The sequence below is a fragment of the Protopterus annectens genome, chromosome 2.part1 (assembly GCF_019279795.1).
Source record: "Protopterus annectens isolate FY-2018-M chromosome 2.part1, PAN1.0, whole genome shotgun sequence".
NCBI lineage: Eukaryota > Metazoa > Chordata > Ceratodontiformes > Protopteridae > Protopterus > Protopterus annectens.
In genome coordinates this window covers 1,730,000,947-1,730,019,847 of record NC_056729.1, presented here as the reverse complement: position 1 = coordinate 1,730,019,847, position 18,901 = coordinate 1,730,000,947, and the positions used below count along the sequence as shown (strand labels likewise).

The 18,901-nt window shown below is 41.2% G+C and overlaps 1 protein-coding gene across 1 annotated transcript in view; it reads right to left on the bottom strand.

Moving 5' to 3' along the window:
* MXRA8 (matrix remodeling associated 8) overlaps window positions 1–18,901 on the bottom strand; it is a 574,547-nt gene that overhangs the window by 506,345 nt on the left and 49,301 nt on the right. The window lies entirely within an intron of this gene.

The following is an 18,901-nucleotide window of genomic DNA, read 5'->3' as shown; positions in this document are numbered from 1 at the left end:
GAAACCCCTTATTTGCTTTTTAAACATTTAGAGAGGATTTCAAGGAAACACCATAATTGCACAACCAGAATGAGGTTTAATCCCACCACTCCAAACTAATGGAAGGATTTGGAGTTTTGAAGTTGGATGATCTGAAAACTGCCAATCAGTGTCAATGACTATGTATGTATGGTCTCTTGAGTCATGCCAATGATGCCAAGCAGACAGATACAAGTACATAAAAAGGCACACAAACATGAGACACAAAACAGTGTCCTAAGTGCAGCTTGGTCATAAGAGCATGCAGGACATATGCAGTGCTGCTATGATATCACCCATACCCAAGAACAGGCATCACAGTGAACAGCCAGATAAGAAGGGTCTTGGGTTTAGGTTGACAGATTATTTTCTCACCACTGTCTCTAAGTTTTAGAGCCTCCCAGTGCTCACTTGCCCACAGTAGCTATACTTCAAAAAAACTTTCTCTCTCTCACACACACACACACACACACACACACACACACACACACACACAGACACACACACACTCACATATTAATTTCCAGGTATGGCTCGGAATACTTTCCACCCCTAACAGGCTGGGGACCTCTCAGTTACTATTTTATTTTTGCTAATATACCAAATAATTATAAACACAAATGCTGACATGCAGAGAGCAGTTTGACCATTTTATGAATGCATAAATACATAAAATGCAAAGCATCTGCAACCTTTTTAAAGGGACTAATTAAAAGTACTTTAATTAGGAATGAATGAGTTCATCAGTTCAGAGTTATATGCTAGGTTAACAACCACCCAGGCCTTTATAAGCCTAGCCATGCAATCCAGCGCAATTGTGTCCCTCTGTATCATGTGCATTTATTAGGAGTGGTATGTTAATTAGGAAGTTTATAGAGGTTATGGGGGTTTCGTTAGTTTGGGCATTACACACGCAGTGATGTAAGCATTAGAATAAACAGTTAAATATAGAGTGGCAATGAATTGGACAAGGAAACAGAAAATAATCATGCTAAACAAACAGAATATAAGAAATAAAACAATTAACTATGGCTCACCTCCCCTAGATAACTTCTCAGCTGCAAAAATTGCTGGAGTTTAAACTAAATATATCAGAATTTCTAAGTTGAGATACAAGTGCTGGGAACACAAGTAGCAAGCTTCAAACAGTCCCTTGTCAGCAGGTCTGACACACCTGCTCTGTTGTGATCAGTCAGCTATCAGGTATACCTCTTTTTTCATACAGAAAGAGTAACTGTAGCATTTTATCTCTATTGCTAAGCTCATCTTCAACAGATGTGTTAGTTTGTAAGTAACACTGTAATGGTTTAATGTTTGCATTTGTTTATTATTGGAAGTTATAGTATGCTATATGCACAAAGAGAATCGTGTTGCATTTTTAATGGCAAACGTAAGGAAAAGAGAAAGATACCTTCTCTCACATTTTGAAAAGCTTCATACATTCATTTGTTTGTACACAGTATCACCAGGGCATGTTTTACAGCACTAGAACATCGCATTAAATATCATTCCTCTCTCTCAGAGCTACACTTGCATTCTATTTATGCTAAATATTCTTAATTTCTCTGTTTTTCAGCCATTTTTGCTGCAGCTCTTTTTTTGAAAACCAGATTCAGAATAATATTTACTCCAAGAACACAAGCATCATAGTGGTTTAATAGCTTGAGATGCAAGTGAATCAGCAGCAATTTAAACATGGATTAGCTCTAAGCAAACTGGTGTAAATATTAAGCAAGACAGACCATGCATTACCTGTTCAGATACATTGTAATGAATGAGGCCAGCCACCAAGGGTACCCAGTGCCTCTGTCTGTGCATCAGAACTACCAGATGTACATGCACAGAGTGCCTTCTTGAGCTTAAGGTAAAATTTTCTGTTACTGAATTAATTTCTATTACTTTGTAAGCATATTTTGCACAGTTTTAATACATTATGAAAAGCAATCATAGTGCTGAAAATGCCTTATTTCATAACAATAATAAATTCCAGCCTGTTGACTCTTTTAGGTTCATAGGTAAGTTCTAAGATAGCTGCATTTGCAGCTTATTTTAAGCCTAGCCAATTTCCCTGTTTGTGCTTGAAATAACCTATCCCTTTTGGTTATAGACTAGCCTTACTCATCACATGGTCGATCATTGTATATTACTCCTAATGAGAATAAATTAGATCATACCATAGATCATTTGAGGGGACCCATACATAGAATAATGCATTTTGGAGCTGCATCTGTCCATTAGTAGTACAGGGGCAGTCCGGGAGTACATTTTCTGTTTCCCAGCCATAGATCTAAGTTGCTCTTGAAAATGGACAAGGATGAACTTTGCTTTAGGGGGATAGGGAGTCAGTCCCACAGAAGCAGTATCCACAGAGAAATATACCTGTCCCTCCAAACCATTCTGTTGAAGCTGATGTAGTAGAAGATGTTTAGATCCTTAGACTGACGATTTCTGATACCATTTGACCTGCTGATGTGCAGCAAAAGTACATCCATTTTGAAGCCCAAATATTTCCTTTGAACTTTCTTTTGGGGGGTATCATTAGGTAAGTACACTTCTTCTCAGTCAGAGACAGAGAGTTAAGAAGTAGCTAGAAATGAGGAAAGAGTCGAACTTGGTATTCCTAGAATGTAAGAAAGCACATGACATGGTCCCAAGAAAGCTGATTTGGACAGCTCTGCTGTGGTCCGAGGTCCAGGAAACATTGGTAGAATTAATGCAGGCTATGTACAAGGACCCAATGACTAAAGTAGGAACAGTGTTCAGACTCACAGAGGGGTTTCCAGGGGGAGTGGGTGTGCATCAGGGTTCAGCTCAGAGCCCACTGATGTTCATACTGGGGATGGACTGCAATAACAAACAGTTCAGAAGAGCCAGATCAACAAAGCTACTGTATTCAGATGATGTGGCATTACAGGCAGACTCTGGGCAAGACCTTCAGCAAAAGATAGGGGAATGGAATGCAAAACTAAAGGCACATGGGATGAAACTGTACAGATAAGGCAGTTGGCAGTGAATGGGGGAAATCAGAAGAAGCAGAAAATTGAGATTAAAGGGAAAATAGTGTAACAGGTAAACAGCTTCAGGAATCTGGGCAGGGCGAATGAGGAGAAAAAGAATTTCAAAGAGGAAGTCAAAGCCAAAATCAGAGGGAGTGCAGCCAAGTGGCACAGAGAGGGAGTGCAGCCAAGTGGCACAGAGAGGGAGTGCAGCCAATTGGCACAGAGAGGAAGTGCAGCCAATTGGCACAGAGAGGGAGTGCAACCAATTGGCACAGAGAGGGAGTGCAGCCAAGTGGCACAGAGAGGGAGTGCAGCCAAGTGGCACAGAGAGGAAGTGCAGCCAATTGGCACAGAGAGGAAGTGCAGCCAATTGGCACAGAGAGGGAGTGCAACCAATTGGCACAGAGAGGGAGTGCAACCAATTGGCACAGAGAGGGAGTGCAGCCAAGTGGCACAGAGAGGAAGTGCAGCCAATTGGCACAGAGAGGAAGTGCAGCCAATTGGCACAGATTGTCATGTGCAGTCTATGACAGAGGAATGACAAGTTAAAAGGTAAGGTGTACAAACAGTGATGAGAGCAGGACTTTATGTGGTACAGAAACCTGGGCAGTGAGAGCACAGTAGCTGAGGATGCTAGTGGTGATGGACATAAAGTGCCTCAGATGGGTAACAGGATGCATACTAAGGGACAGACGAAGAATTGAGGTTATCAGACGAGACGTCAAAGTAGCTCCAATTGCTAATAAAGTTATGGTGGTCCGGGCACATGTATAGAAAACTAGAAACCAATCTGGTGAAGAATATTTGGGACTGACAAGAAGAAGGCAAGAGAAAATGAGGGCATCCAGCGAAGAGATGTATGGACTGTGTGATAGAAGACCTGTGACATCTAGGCATGACTATCATCAGATAATTCAGTTTGAGCTATTTTTTATTTTTTTAATCTAGTTTCCTTAATTGTAGAGATTTTTTTTCTTATGGGCTCTGTAGTGTCTTCCTTTTCTGTTGTAAAAATGTATTGATTGTGTAGCTTGGTTGCAGGTATTGCCTTTGAATTTATTAGTATATTTGTGTTTTTTTTTCCAGAACTGATATTCTTTTAATTCTATTTATTGTGGTGTAATTTTTCTTTATTTATGCTAAATAAATAACTTCTTTGTGCATCATTCATTTTATCCTAATTACTATTTAAGAAATCTCAGAACCAGTCTACAGCCTTATCATGGTATAACGCTATAATGGAAGTAATAATTTCAGGAATGGAACAGGAAATCCATATTACTCCATACTGTCCAAAAGTCATTTTCCCATGCTGGTTTCCTTACTGTCAGTTCCATTGTTATTCTGTTAATGAAATCTATTAATATTTGGACCTGCAGAGGATACAAGCAGCAAATTAAATAGTCAGTATTATTGTTTAATCAGCTATGTCTATGCCCTGCATTTTACTTAGGACATTCTTGCATTCACTGGGTCATGGACAGGATGTCATTCCAGCCCATAAACGTCATATTATTATTGTTAATACTTAATGTACTGCTAGTAAATTATTACTTGGGTAGGAGGAAAGCAGTAGCAGCCTGCGAAACTCGTATTTTTCATTGTTAACATTTGTAAAACCACTGATAAATTATATTCTCAACTATGTAGAGTCCATTCTGGATTTAAATTTATCTTTTTATGAAAGTAAAGACTATTCTTCCACAAGGCATGCAACAAAGACAAAGACTATACTTCTGAAATAGAGAAATGGGGATATATCTTTGAACTGGGTTTGTCTGACACTATAAATTTCAATGTCAGGGCAGAAATGCTTTAACATCATTCACTGTTGTTCACCATGAATGTCACCCTTACGTAAATATTTCCTAATAGCCCAGGTCTAGGTGACTTTGGATGCTGTTGAAAAAGACAGAAAAAAGGTAGCAATGGTCACATTCAATATGCAGCACCCAGTAGAGAACAGACATAGCTTGTCTGCTGCAATGCAGTCTGGGTATTCATAGACATCTAATTTTAGGTGGCTAGACATTGACTAACCTATCTACGGTGTTCTTCACAAATAATTACATGCCTCATATTGTACTGAAACTGTGGCACCAATGAGGTTGATGGAAGTCTCTCATTTAGAGCACAATGGTGCCATTACTTGCTAGCACTTTGTAAGAACCCCCATGCATACCTCTAAACTGTACAGATTTTAACAGAATGTCCAGATTTCTGCCTCATAGTTTTGGTCCATTTTTTAAAAAAATTGTGGTTTTCTGGTAAATTAGTGGCAAATCATTATTAAAGACTGAAGTTAGAAAATAATGACAGACATTTGAGTTTCAGACTTCATACCCTTCAGAAAAGTCATGCTAAAGCAAAACCTGTTATTCTATCAAATTTCTAAGTTTGTAAGAGCAATATTTTAAAAAGTGTACCTATTTTTGGGCATTTGTCCCACTTTTATTTGTAGCTTTGTCTAGATTTCTTGCTCTAAGAGGTTGAGCAGTATGATGGGAAGCCTTATTTGATGTAGGATCCATGATCACAGAAAACCCCCATATCCTGTGTCTTACTGGTTCCGTGCATTTAAAGCTTTTTGACAGGTTTTCTTGTGCAAGTATTTTTCTTCTTCCTCTAAATTCTGTCTTAATATTTTTCAATATCTTCTATCTGGAAATTCTGGGCTTCTTGCATAATACTAACAATGCATAATTTTTCCTTATACTCAATAGTCCACTCTATCAGCTTTATGGCTCTTTTTTGGCCTGTCAGTTTTTTTTTCAGACAGCTACCTCCTTCTACAACAGGGGAGGCCATCCTCCACCTGAGTCCAGCCTAACCCCATTGTAGGAATGTTTTCATGTCATTAGGATTCTACGCTGTCATTTTTTCCACTCCTAGCATCAGTGCGTGTACCAGGATTGGGTACTTTGTTATACTGGAACTTGTACACCCAGCTGTTTTTTTTATAGGTTCATAGGGGTTTAGTAGACAAACAACCATAAAGGTCTTTTTAAGCCTAGCCATGCATCCCAAATCTCTGACAAGTTCTGATACCCTTGATAAGTGTAAGCAGGGGCCTGGGAGATGAGCCACTTACAGATTGCTTGTGTCCATTAAAGACATAGGTGTCAAACCCAGGGATGAATTTCCAGTTCCCCATCCAATTGCCCAAGTCGCACTTAAATTTGGTTAAGGAGGAACTCTGTTCCACATGGATGGGGACCTTGTTCCATAGACAGGGTAGTCACTGGGATACATACCTGTCTCTCCAGCAGGTCCTACTTATATCAAAGACAAGGTTTAAGTCTTTAAAATGGGTAATTGTGGTGCTGTTTGTTTTGTGGATATGCAGGATGTCCATCAGAATGGGGTCTGAAAATGCCAGGCATAGATCTCCCCTCAAAAGCGTGTGGGAGGCAGAATACACGGAGAGGCCCTCGAGGTGGTCTGCATAGGACCTGCATTTTACTTACACCCTGTATTCTTTTAGTGAGGAACCTCTGTGGATGTTCCAATTGTCAGATATGCCTGATTAGGTACATACCAAAGGGGGCATTGTATTCAATGATAGGTCTGATGAATGTCAAACACAGTGGGACAATGACTTCCCTTGGACTTAGATGCCATACCTTGTTTTTAATTGCACAACATAAAATGATTTCCTCACCACTGTAGACACATGATGGTAAAAGGTTAGATTACTCTCTATGTGTGTCCCTAAGTCCTTGACTACTTGGTCAACTCTAAGGGATGCTTTGTCAATATGATAGATACCAGGGGTGGATGACTTCCCAAAGAATAGTATTATGCATTTATTGGCATTTAGTTTTATTCCATGGCTCTGACACCAGTTGTTTGTCTGTGTTAGCCCGTCCTGGAGAACATTTGTGTCAGTGTGAGATTCAGTGAAAGCTCTTAATTTGCAATCATCTGCAAATTTAGTCAGCCAGAGACCACTGACATTGACCTTGACCTCAGAGAAGTAAATGCCAAAAAGAATCAGTCCAAGGACTGAACCCTGAGGGGCTCCACTTGTGACTGGCCTCTTTGTAGAGGTGGACTCCCCAATTACAACTTCCTGGGTGCTGTCTGTGAGCCAGTTGGCTATCCAGTTGGTGACATATGAGTTTGTATCTAATCTCTTAATTTTGCCAACAATGCCCGAGTGGGGTATTTTATTTTTTAACCTGCCTTTCTCCATGATATATGCTATATAAAATAGTAAAATACCACCTATATATAAGTGCTGGTGAGATTTTGTGAAAACAGGGTACACTAAGTGAAGATACCCACCAAGACTTGAGGATGAATTCAGTTCCAGCAATCCTACTCTCCCTTTCTTGGCATCATCTGTCCATTTGGAGCATGACTCCAATTGTGGACACTGCAAACAGCACTTTTGGCTAACATCAATGACTGAAACAATACTAATATCATGAACTTTAATCACAATTTGACTTAGGAATGTGGTCCATTCCCATCATGATATTAGAAACCCAAAACACCTGGAAAAATTAAAATGTAAGTTTCCATGCTTTCGTTTTAATCAATTTATTATGTTCCATGTTTTAGCCATAGGCGAGCAGGTCACTTCCTTTATCTTTACAAATTTTGGTGTGACAAGAGTCTGTTCTGAGTGTCATGGAATCGTTAACAATCACAAAGATAATTACCAGTGGTCGCAGGGTGCTCTGTGAAAATGAATTTTGTTATTTTGCTAACTGCTTGTAATTCATCTAATAAGTGAAGTCCATCCATTCACCATTACAAGTCACAGCCAACTCCAATAGTGACCACGTAAAATAACAGCACTATCTAGTGAACTTACAAGATGAGGGAGCAAAGCAGAAGAATGTTGTCAGGCCCTTCTTCTAAAACATGCGTACATACACATACATGCACATAAATACTAACAGACAGTGTAGAACTCACTCATCTACCTACCACATGCCCTTAGAATGTGGCAGAAAGATGCAGCATATGGAAAAAAAACAAAGAAATACAGTGAGAACATGCAAATTCTACACAGAAACTCAACCCACCTGAGAACATCATGTTCTGAACTAAAAACTCTACCCCTGGTACCACTGTGCCACCCAAATCAAGTACACAGGTTCTTCCAAATTCTCTCTTTTGGTGTTTACATGCTTCGGTAATTACATTACATAAGGGAGAACCCTCTTTAACAGTGTAGTTATAAGAGTAAATTGCTGTGGCAGAGCTGCTGTTGGTTTTGCATGCAGGATACAGTGTAGTTATAAGAGTAAATTGCTCCGGCAGAGCTGCTGTTGGTTTTGCATGCAGGATACAGTGTAGTTATGAGTAAATTGCTCTGGCAGACCTGCTGTTGGTTTTGCATGCAGGATACAGTGTAGTTATAAGAGTAAATTGCTCCGGGAGAGCTGCTGTTGGTTTTGCATGCAGGATACAGTGTAGTTATAAAAGTAAATTGCTCCGGCAGAGCTGCTGTTGGTTTTGCATGCAGGATACAGTGTAGTTATAAGAGTAAATTGCTCCGGCAGAGCTGTTGTTGGCTTTGCATGCAGAATACAGTGTAGTTATAAGAGTAAATTGCTCCAGCAGAGCTGCTGTTGGCTTTTCATGCAGGATACAGTGTAGTTATAAGAGTAAATTGCTCCGGCAGAGCTGCTGTTGGTTTTGCATGCAGGATACAGTGTAGTTATAAGAGTAAATTGCTCCGGCAGAGCTGCTGTTGGTTTTGCATGCAGGATACAGTGTAGTTATAAGAGTAAATTGCTTCGGCAGAGCTGCTGTTGGTTTTGCATGCAGGATACAGTGTAGTTATAAGAGTAAATTGCTCTGGCAGAGCTGCTGTTGGTTTGCATGCAGGATACAGTGTAGTCATAAGAGTAAATTGCTCTGCCAGAGCTGCTGTTGGTTTTGTATGCAGGATACAGTGTAGTTATAAGAGTAAATTGCTCCGGCAGAGCTGCTGTTGGTTTTGCATGCAGGATAGTTATAAGAGTAAATTGCTCCGGCAGAGCTGCTGTTGGTTTTGCATGCAGGATACAGTGTAGTTATAAGAGTAAATTGCTCCGGCAGAGCTTCTGTTGGTTTTGTATGTAGGATACAGTGTAGTTATAAAAGTAAATTGCTCTGGCAGAGCTGCTGTTGGTTTTTCATGCAGGATACAGTGTAGTTATAAGAGTAAATTGCTCCGGCAGAGCTGCTGTTGGTTTTGCATGCAGGATACAGTGTAGTTATAAGAGTAAATTGCTCCGGCAGAGCTGCTGTTGGCTTTGCATGCAGGATACAGTGTAGTTATAAGAGTAAATTGCTCCGGCAGAGCTGCTGTTGGTTTTGCATGCAGGATACAGTGTAGTTATAAGAGTAAATTGCTCCGGCAGAGCTGCTGTTGGCTTTGCATGCAGGATACAGTGTAGTTATAAGAGTAAATTGCTCCGGCAGAGCTGCTGTTGGTTTTGCATGCAGGATACAGTGTAGTTATAAGAGTAAATTGCTCGGCAGAGCTGCTGTTGGTTTTGCATGCAGGATACAGTGTAGTTATAAGAGTAAATTGCTCCGGCAGAGCTGCTGTTGGTTTTGCATGCAGGATACAGTGTAGTTATAAGAGTAAATTGCTCCGGCAGAGCTGCTGTTGGTTTTGCATGCAGGATACAGTGTAGTTATAAGAGTAAATTGCTCCGGCAGAGCTGCTGTTGGTTTTGCATGCAGGATACAGTGTAGTTATAAGAGTAAATTGCTCCGGCAGAGCTGCTGTTGGTTTTGCATGCAGGATACAGTGTAGTTATAAGAGTAAATTGCTCCGGCAGAGCTTCTGTTGGTTTTGTATGTAGGATACAGTGTAGTTATAAGAGTAAATTGCTCTGGCAGAGCTGCTGTTGGTTTTTCATGCAGGATACAGTGTAGTTATAAGAGTAAATTGCTCTGGCAGAGCTGCTGTGTGTTTTGTATGCAGGATACAGGGTAGTTATAAGAGTAAATTGCTCCGGCAGTGCTGCTGTTGGTTTTTCATGCAGGATACAGTGTAGTTATAAGAGTAAATTGCTCTGGCAGAGCTGCTGTGTGTTTTGTATGCAGGATACAGGGTAGTTATAAGAGTAAATTGCTCCGGCAGAGTTGCTGTTGGCTTTGCATGCAGGATACAGTGTAGTTATAAGAGTAAATTGCTCCGGCAGAGCTGCTGTTGGTTTTGCATGCAGGATACAGTGTAGTTATAAGAGTAAATTGCTCCGGCAGAGCTGCTGTTGGCTTTGCATGCAGGATACAGTGTAGTTATAAGAGTAAATTGCTCTGGCAGAGCTGCTTTTGGTTTTGCATGCAGGATACAGTGTAGTTATAAGAGTAAATTGCTCTGGCAGAGCTGCTGTGTGTTTTGTATGCAGGATACAGGGTAGTTATAAGAGTAAATTGCTCCGGCAGAGTTGCTGTTGGCTTTGCATGCAGGATACAGTGTAGTTATAAGAGTAAATTGCTCCGGCAGAGCTGCTGTTGGTTTTGCATGCAGGATACAGTGTAGTTATAAGAGTAAATTGCTCCGGCAGAGCTGCTGTTGGCTTTGCATGCAGGATACAGTGTAGTTATAAGAGTAAATTGCTCTGGCAGAGCTGCTTTTGGTTTTGCATGCAGGATACAGTGTAGTTATAAGAGTAAATTGCTCCGGCAGAGCTGCTGTTGGTTTTGCATGCAGGATACAGTATAGTTATAAGAGTAAATTACTCCGGCAGAGCTGCTGTTGGTTTTGCATGCAGGATACAGTGTAGTTATAAGAGTAAATTGCTCCGGCAGAGCTGCTGTTGGTTTTGCATGCAGGATACAGTGTAGTTATAAGAGTAAATTGCTCCGGCAGAGCTGCTGTTGGTTTTGCATGCAGGATACAGTGTAGTTATAAGAGTAAATTGCTCCGGCAGAGCTGCTTTTGGCTTTGCATGCAGGATACAGTGTAGTTATAAGAGTAAATTGCTCCGGCAGAGCTGCTGTTGGCTTTGCATGCAGGATATAGTGTAGTTATAAGAGTAAATTGCTCCGGCAGAGCTGCTGTTGGTTTTGAATGCAGGATACAGTGTAGTTATAAGAGTAAATTGCTCCAGCAGAGCTGCTGTTGGTTTTGCATGCAGGATACAGTGTAGTTATAAGAGTAAATTGCTCCGGCAGAGCTGCTGTTGGTTTTGCATGCAGGATACAGTGTAGTTATAAGAGAAAATTGCTCCGGCAGAGCTGCTGTTGGTTTTGAATGCAAGATACAGTGTAGTTATAAGAGTAAATTGTTCCGGCAGAGCTGCTGTTGGTTTTGCATGCAGGATACAGTGTAGTTATAAGAGTAAATTGCTCCGGCAGAGCTGCTGTTGGTTTTGCATGCAGGATACAGTGTAGTTATAAGAGTAAATTGCTCCGGCAGAGCTGCTGTTGGCTTTGCATGCAGGATACAGTGTAGTTATAAAAGTAAATTTCTCCGGCAGAGCTGCTGTTGGTTTTGCATGCAGGATACAGTGTAGTTATAAGAGTAAATTGCTCTGGCAGAGCTGCTGTTGGTTTTGCATGCAGGATACAGTGTAGTTATAAGAGTAAATTACTCCGGCAGAGCTGCTGTTGGTTTTGCATGCAGGATACAGTGTAGTTATAAGAGTAAATTGCTCCGGCAGAGCTGCTGTTGGTTTTGAATGCAGGATACAGTGTAGTTATAAGAGTAAATTGCTCTGGCAGAGCTGCTGTTGGTTTTGCATGCAGGATACAGTGTAGTTATAAGAGAAAATTGCTCCGGCAGAGCTGCTGATGGTTTTGAATGCAAGATACAGTGTAGTTATAAGAGTAAATTGTTCCGGCAGAGCTGCTGTTGGTTTTGCATGCAGGATACAGTGTAGTTATAAGAGTAAATTGCTCTGGCAGAGCTGCTGTTGGCTTTGCATGCAGGATACAGTGTAGTTATAAGAGTAAATTGCTCTGGCAGCTCATGCAGGATAAGAATGGACTTTCTAGGGTCCATATCTGCAGAGTCATTGCCTCCAGAATATGTATACATTCACATTGTTTGCAGATATTGGAATTTATGTCACACATAGTTGCTCAGGCTATTATTCTAACAGTTGGAAAAGAGGATTGAGGCTATTGGCTACAGTACACTGGGTACAGGGTTTGATTCAGTCTTTTCCTAACTGTGTGTCCTTGAGCAAGTCACTTGATAAGACATTTTTCCCAAGTTGCCCCTGACAAAAGACTTTTACTGATAACTAGCTCAGTTTTTACAAGTATGTGTGAAGTCCACTACAGATTGGTCATTTACACCAACTACATCTAGCAAATGTGCCTAATTTCTACCAGGCAATAATTTTGTTGTCAGTAGTTTTGCATTTTCTTACTGGTAGGTATACCTCCATCCACTAGGGGAATGAATGCACTATGTTCTTGCTGCTAAATAGAAAAATTGCTGTTATCCTTCTGTGAGGTATTTAAAAAAGGAAGGGTTGGCTTACAGGCAGAACTCACACGGTAAGAATAGCGGACTCCAGGTAAGGTTCTAAATCAGTCACAAGTGGTGTCCCACAAGGCTCAGTCCTGGGACCCTTACTGTTTGGCATATACTTCTCAGAAGTACAGGCAAACACAGGAGGGCTATGGCTAACCAAGTTCGCCAGTAACTGCAAACTGGGAGCCATAACTGACTCTCCGGCTGACATGGACTTTCTCCAAAAAGGCCTTACTGAGACGGACATCTGGTGTCAAAGTCATGGTCTCAAGCTAAATGCCAAAAAATGTATAGTCATCCTGTTTGGGAAAAACAAAACACCCATGAATTACAACATAGGTGGCTCCAAAACTTGGACCGAACCACAAAAGGAGGGGGAGTATCAATATTCGTCAAAGATACCCACACCTCCAGGTTGGTGGCACAGCACGAAGCATCAGAGACTATCCATGTGCAACTAACAGTGGGTAAAACTGCCTTCCAGTTTTATAGCCTGCTACAGACCACCCTCCCAAACCCAGGAACCCCACTCGGCCTTCCTGAGAACACTGGAAAATATGAAGGTCTCTCCAAACATCATTATATTGGGCGACTTCAACTACCCAAACATAGACTGGGAGCATTATTCTAGCTCCAACACCCTAGCCCAAAGGTTCCTAGAATTTATAAACTCAAATGCTATGGAACAACTTGTTACCACTCCCACAAGAGGGGAAAACATACTGGACTGATCATCACCAACATGGGGGCTCTATGCTCCAGACCAGAAGTGTATCCCTCACTGGTAAGATCAGACCATAAACTAATTTCACTGGATATTCACTGGATATTCACATCCCGACCCCACCCCCTGCCCAGAACACCACAGTGAAAAACTTCTCTAAAGCAAATTTCACACTCCTCCAAATCGAGGTGGAATCCTTCAAAGCCCCTGGGCCTGTGGAAAATATGGCCCAGACCGCAGAATCCTTTATAAACGCATTCTATGAACACCTTCAGGAATGCATGGATCATGCAATCCCAAATAAAACCAAGACCCAATCCTCCAAAGGCAGGCATCCTGTCTGGTGGACCCCAGCCATAAACAAACTATACAATAGAAGGAGGAAGCTACTACATGATATAGCAAAATCCCAAAAAGGGAAGGCATCTCTGATCAGTATTAGCAAAAACTACGGGCACTCATAAAATCGTCTAAGGCCAGCTTCGAGAGAAAAATTGCACAGGACACTAAGGATAATCACAAGGCTTTCTTTAGTTATGTTAGGAACCTAGGTGGGAATTCCCAGATATGCTCAGAATTAGTCCAAAATGACAAAAAATACACCAAACCCACAGACATTGCCAACATCCTAGCTGACAGGTTCAGTGCAAACTTCTCCCCACAATCCCCACCAAAAGGGCAAATATCTATCCCAGCAGAGTGCTTCCCCCCCCTGACATCTCAGATGCTCAGGTAAGGGCCGCCCTCTCCAAAGCAAAAAACACAGCATCAATGGGACCAGACGGTGTCCTGGGCTGCATCCTACATGAACTCCAAAAAGAGCTAAACCCAAACATAAAACTACTGTTCAATCTCAACCTTACTACAGGATATGTACCCAAAGAGTGGTGTACAGCAATAGTGGTCCCTCTCCACAAAGGTGGTGCCTCAACGGATCCTGGAAACTATTGCCCCATAAGCCTGACTAGCCTGGTCTGCAAAGCTATGGAGTGTATCATCATGGAAATCATAAACAAAGACATTGGGAACCTCCAGACACTGGATCCTACCCAATTCGGCTTTGTGAAGGGCAGATCTTGCCTCTTGAACCTGGTCGACTTCTTTGAAACAGTTCCCAAAGCCATAGATGAAGCAAAGGTAGTCTACACAGCCTACCTGGACCTCGCAAAAGCCTTTGACACAATACCCTGCTCGGGCATCATAAATAAGCTCACCAGCCTAAATATCAACCCCTATGTCACAAGATGGGTAGCAAACTGGCTCAGGGATAGAACACACATTGTCAGAATAGCAGGTGCCATGTCAGACTCTAAACCAGTTACAAGTGGCATCCCACAAGGCTCAGTCCTGGGACCTCTCTTGTTCGGTATATATTTCTCAGATGTACAGGCTAACACGGGTGGACTATGGCTGACCAAGTTCGCAGATGACTGCAAACTGGGTGCCGTAATCGACTCTCCGGCTGACACAAGCATCCTCCAAAAGAGTCTCACAGAGATGGATAACTGGTGCCAGAGCCATGGCCTAAAGCTAAATGCCAAAAATTGCATAGTCATCCCCTTTGGGAAAAATAAAGTGCCCACAAATTACCACATAGGTGGTAATCCATTAAGTACGGAAGAAGTAATTAGGGATTTGGGGACCCAAGTAGATAGCAATCTCTCCTTTGACAATCACATTGCCAAAGTGGTTAGAAAGACCTACTTATTATGAAAGGATTCACATCTAGATCAAAAGAGGTCATTGTGCCCCTCTACTCATCACTTATCAGGCCCATAATTGAATACAATGCCCCATTTGGGATGTACCTTACCCGACACCTGCAGCAACTGGAAAGACCCCAAAAGTACCTCACCAAGAGGATCAAGGGGCTCAAACAGATGCCCTATGCAGCTCGGCTAAAGAAACTCCAGCTCTACTCAGTTGCATACCGCCTACTCAGAGGCGATCTGTGTCTGACGTATAAAGCCATGTCCAACCCAGAATTAATGGACATGCTTCACCTCAGGAAATCCAAATCCCTTAGAGCTACACGCTCCAGGGACTTGAACCTCAGCACAGAAATAAATAGGACATGCTGGAGGGGAGATTCATATCCCAGAGACTCCCCTCACTCTGGAACAAAATCCCAATCCATGTTAGGCAGAGACCCTCACTGACTCTCTTCAAGAGAAATTTTGACGAGTGGATGGGAGATCGTAGGTTTACCCCTGGGATCTCTTCTGTGTCCCCTGACAGAGGTGCAGTAAACTAACCTTAAAAAGGCTACCTTCTGTGACCTACTATACTGAGGCACAGTCATCTAATCTAAAAGGGTGGAGAAAGCCAAACACACTCTGGCTAGGCTTATAAATGTCCTAGGGCAGATAGCCTAGTATCAACCTATGAACCTATAAAGTGCTCCTATATATATATATATATATATATATATATATATATATATATATAAATAAATATATACATATACATATATACATACATATATACATACATACATATATATATATATATATATATGTATATATACATACATACATATATATATATACATACATACATTATATATATATATATATATATATATATATATATATATATATATATATATATATATATATATTTATACACACACATATATATATATATATATATATATATATATATATATATATATATATATATATATATATATATATAGGAACACTTTATAATCTCAAAATTCTGAAATACCGAATTTCAGAATCCCGAGATCATAAAGCCAAAAGTTCTAAATACCGAAACCCCAGAAGCGCAAATTTCAAAATCCTGACTTTCTGAGATGTTGAAGTAGTGTTTCTGGTGTTGCGGTGTTTGAATGGAAGTTCAGGTAAGTATGTATGTTTAAGGGTGCTGGTTAGGGGCTTTAGTATGTGTCAGTGCTTGTATGTAGTGTAGGTTTGTGTGTTTGTGTGTGGGGGGAAGGTGTGTGTTTGTGTATGTGTGTGTTGTGTGGTTAGTGTAGGATTCGCGATTTCAAAATTTGCGCTTTTGGGATTTCAGTATTTAGAGCTTTTGGCTTTATGGTCTCGAAATGCTGAGATTCGGTATTTCAGGATTCTGGGATTATAAAGTGAATCTATATATATATATATATATATATATATATATATATATATAGTATTCTTGGAGTATTGTAAAACCTGTAGTTTTATGTAAGTTACCCTCCCTGTGGTAATATTTTTTGTTCTTTGATGAATATTCTGGGTTTGATCTTGAGTGTATATATTTTTTTTTTTGATAACTAAATAATACATTTTTAAAAAATGCATCACTACTTTTTCCTGTTTGTATTGGAGTTCCTTGTTATATGTATTCTAGTCACATAGATTCATATGAGAATATTAGACTAACTACCCTGACAGGGCATTTTCAGCCTAGACAACATCCTGTAATCAGAATCAAACCCTGTACATTGTGTTTAGGAGCTAACCATTACACCAAACCCAAGGCTTTGACCTTACTACATATATACCTTGTAGCCATCTGCCCCAAATACTGCAGCTCGTTTTCCTCATTTATCACTGCAGTTCCTTCCTCTACAAATACAGACCCCTTTCCTGGGTTTTTGGTTCTTTTTCTTTTTCTTTTGGCTGTTCCCATTAGAGGTCGCCACAGCGGATCATCTGTTTCCATTTCGTTCTGTCCTCTGCATCTTGCTCTGTCAGACCAACCATCTGCATGTCCTCTCTCACCACATCCATAAACCTTATCGTAGGCTTCCCTCTTTTCCGCTTACCTGGCAGCTCCATCCTTAGCATCCTTTTCCCAATATACACAGCATCCCTCCTCAGCACATGTCCAAACCAATGCAATCTCGCCTCTCTGGCTTTGTCTCCAAACCGTCCAACCTGAGCTGACCCTCTAATATACTTATTCCTAATCCTGTCCACTCTCATCACACCCAGTGCAAATCTTAACATCTTTAACTCTGCCACGTCCAGCTCTGACTCCTGCCTTTTTGTCAATGTCACCATCTCCAACCCATATAACATAGCTGGTCTCACTACTCTCTTGTAGACTTTCCCTTTCACTCCTACTGGTACTCATCTGTCAAAAATCACTCCTGACACTCTCCTCCACCCACTCCACCCTGCCTATACTTTCTTCTTCACCTCTCTTCCACACTCACCATTACTCTGAACTGCTAATCCCAAGTATCTAAACTCATTCACCTTCGCCACCTCTACTCCCTGCATCCTCACCATTCCTCTATCCTCCCTGTCATTCACACACGTATATTCTGTCTTAGTCCTGCTGACCTTCATTCCTCTCCTCTCTAGAGCATATCTCAACCTCTCCAGGGTCTTCTCAACCTGTTCCCTACCCTCACTACATATCATAATGTTATCTGCAAACATCATAGTCCATCACCACTGCAAATAAGAAAGGGCTCAGAGCTGATCCTTGATGTAATCCCACCGCCACCTTAAATGCATCCGTCACTCCCACGGCAGACCTCATCACTGTTACACTACCTTTGTACATATCCTGTACCACTCTTACATACTTCTCTGACACTCCCGACTTCCTACATACAATACCACAACTGCTCACTAGGCACCCTGTCATATGATTTCTCTAAGTCCACAAAGACACAATGCAACTCCTTCTGACCTTCTCTGTACTTCTCCATCAACACTCTCAGAGCAAACATTCCATCTGTAGTGCTCTTTCCTGGCCTGAAACCATACTGCTGCTCATTAATCATCACCTCTCTTTTTATCCTAGCTTCCACTACTCTTTCCCATAAGTTCATGCTGTGGCTGATCAGTTTTACCCTGTGTAGTTACTGCAGCTCTGTGCGGTTCTGCAATATGTTATTTTATGTTTTTAAACCTCTTCTTATGCTTTTTGCACATTAGTGTATAGCAGGCCTGCAGCCTAATGTTGTGTCACTAAGATAAACAGCATACATTTCCCTCCGGACCTCCTACAAAGTTATATGAAAACATACTGAAAAATGAATGGTCTCATTATCGACCCATCTAGTACCTCTATTGGATGTCATTGTCTGACTATTTACCACAGCCCTTGGGTCTCTTATTATCTACTAACATATTACCCGTAAGTCCATCTGAAGACCCACTCACTGCATGTATCTCTTCTGCTTCTTTCGGCTTTTCCCGGTTAGGGGTTGCCACAGCAGATCACCTGTCTGCTCATGATTGGCAGTAGAGTTTGTATGGTGTCAAGTTGCCAGCCCAGCACCTAGCCTTCCATGGAAGGCACACACACGCAGACCTAGGGCCAATTTAGAGTGTCACATTCACCTACAGCTTGTCTTTGGGATGTGGGAGGAAACCGTATCACCTGGAGGAAATCCACACGACCACAGGGAAGACATGCAGACTCCACACAGAAGGCACCCCAGCTGAGGATCGAACCAATTGAACTAGAGAACCTCTTGCTGTGAGACAAGAATGCTAACCGCTGTACCACCGTGGCCATCCCCACTGCATGTATCTCTGAATAAATAAATTCAATAACTGCTGTTTGACATGAGAGATTGATGGTAATGACAGTATTTTAAGAAAAATAAAATATATCTTACTCAAAGAAATGCACTGGTGAGAAAATGTTTTTTCATGGATTCTTCTTTTCCCCTCTCTGTTTCTGTACTTACCCAAAGCGTGCTTTCTATATTAAAAGATCTGCTTTATTTCCTATAATCTGTCCATCTTT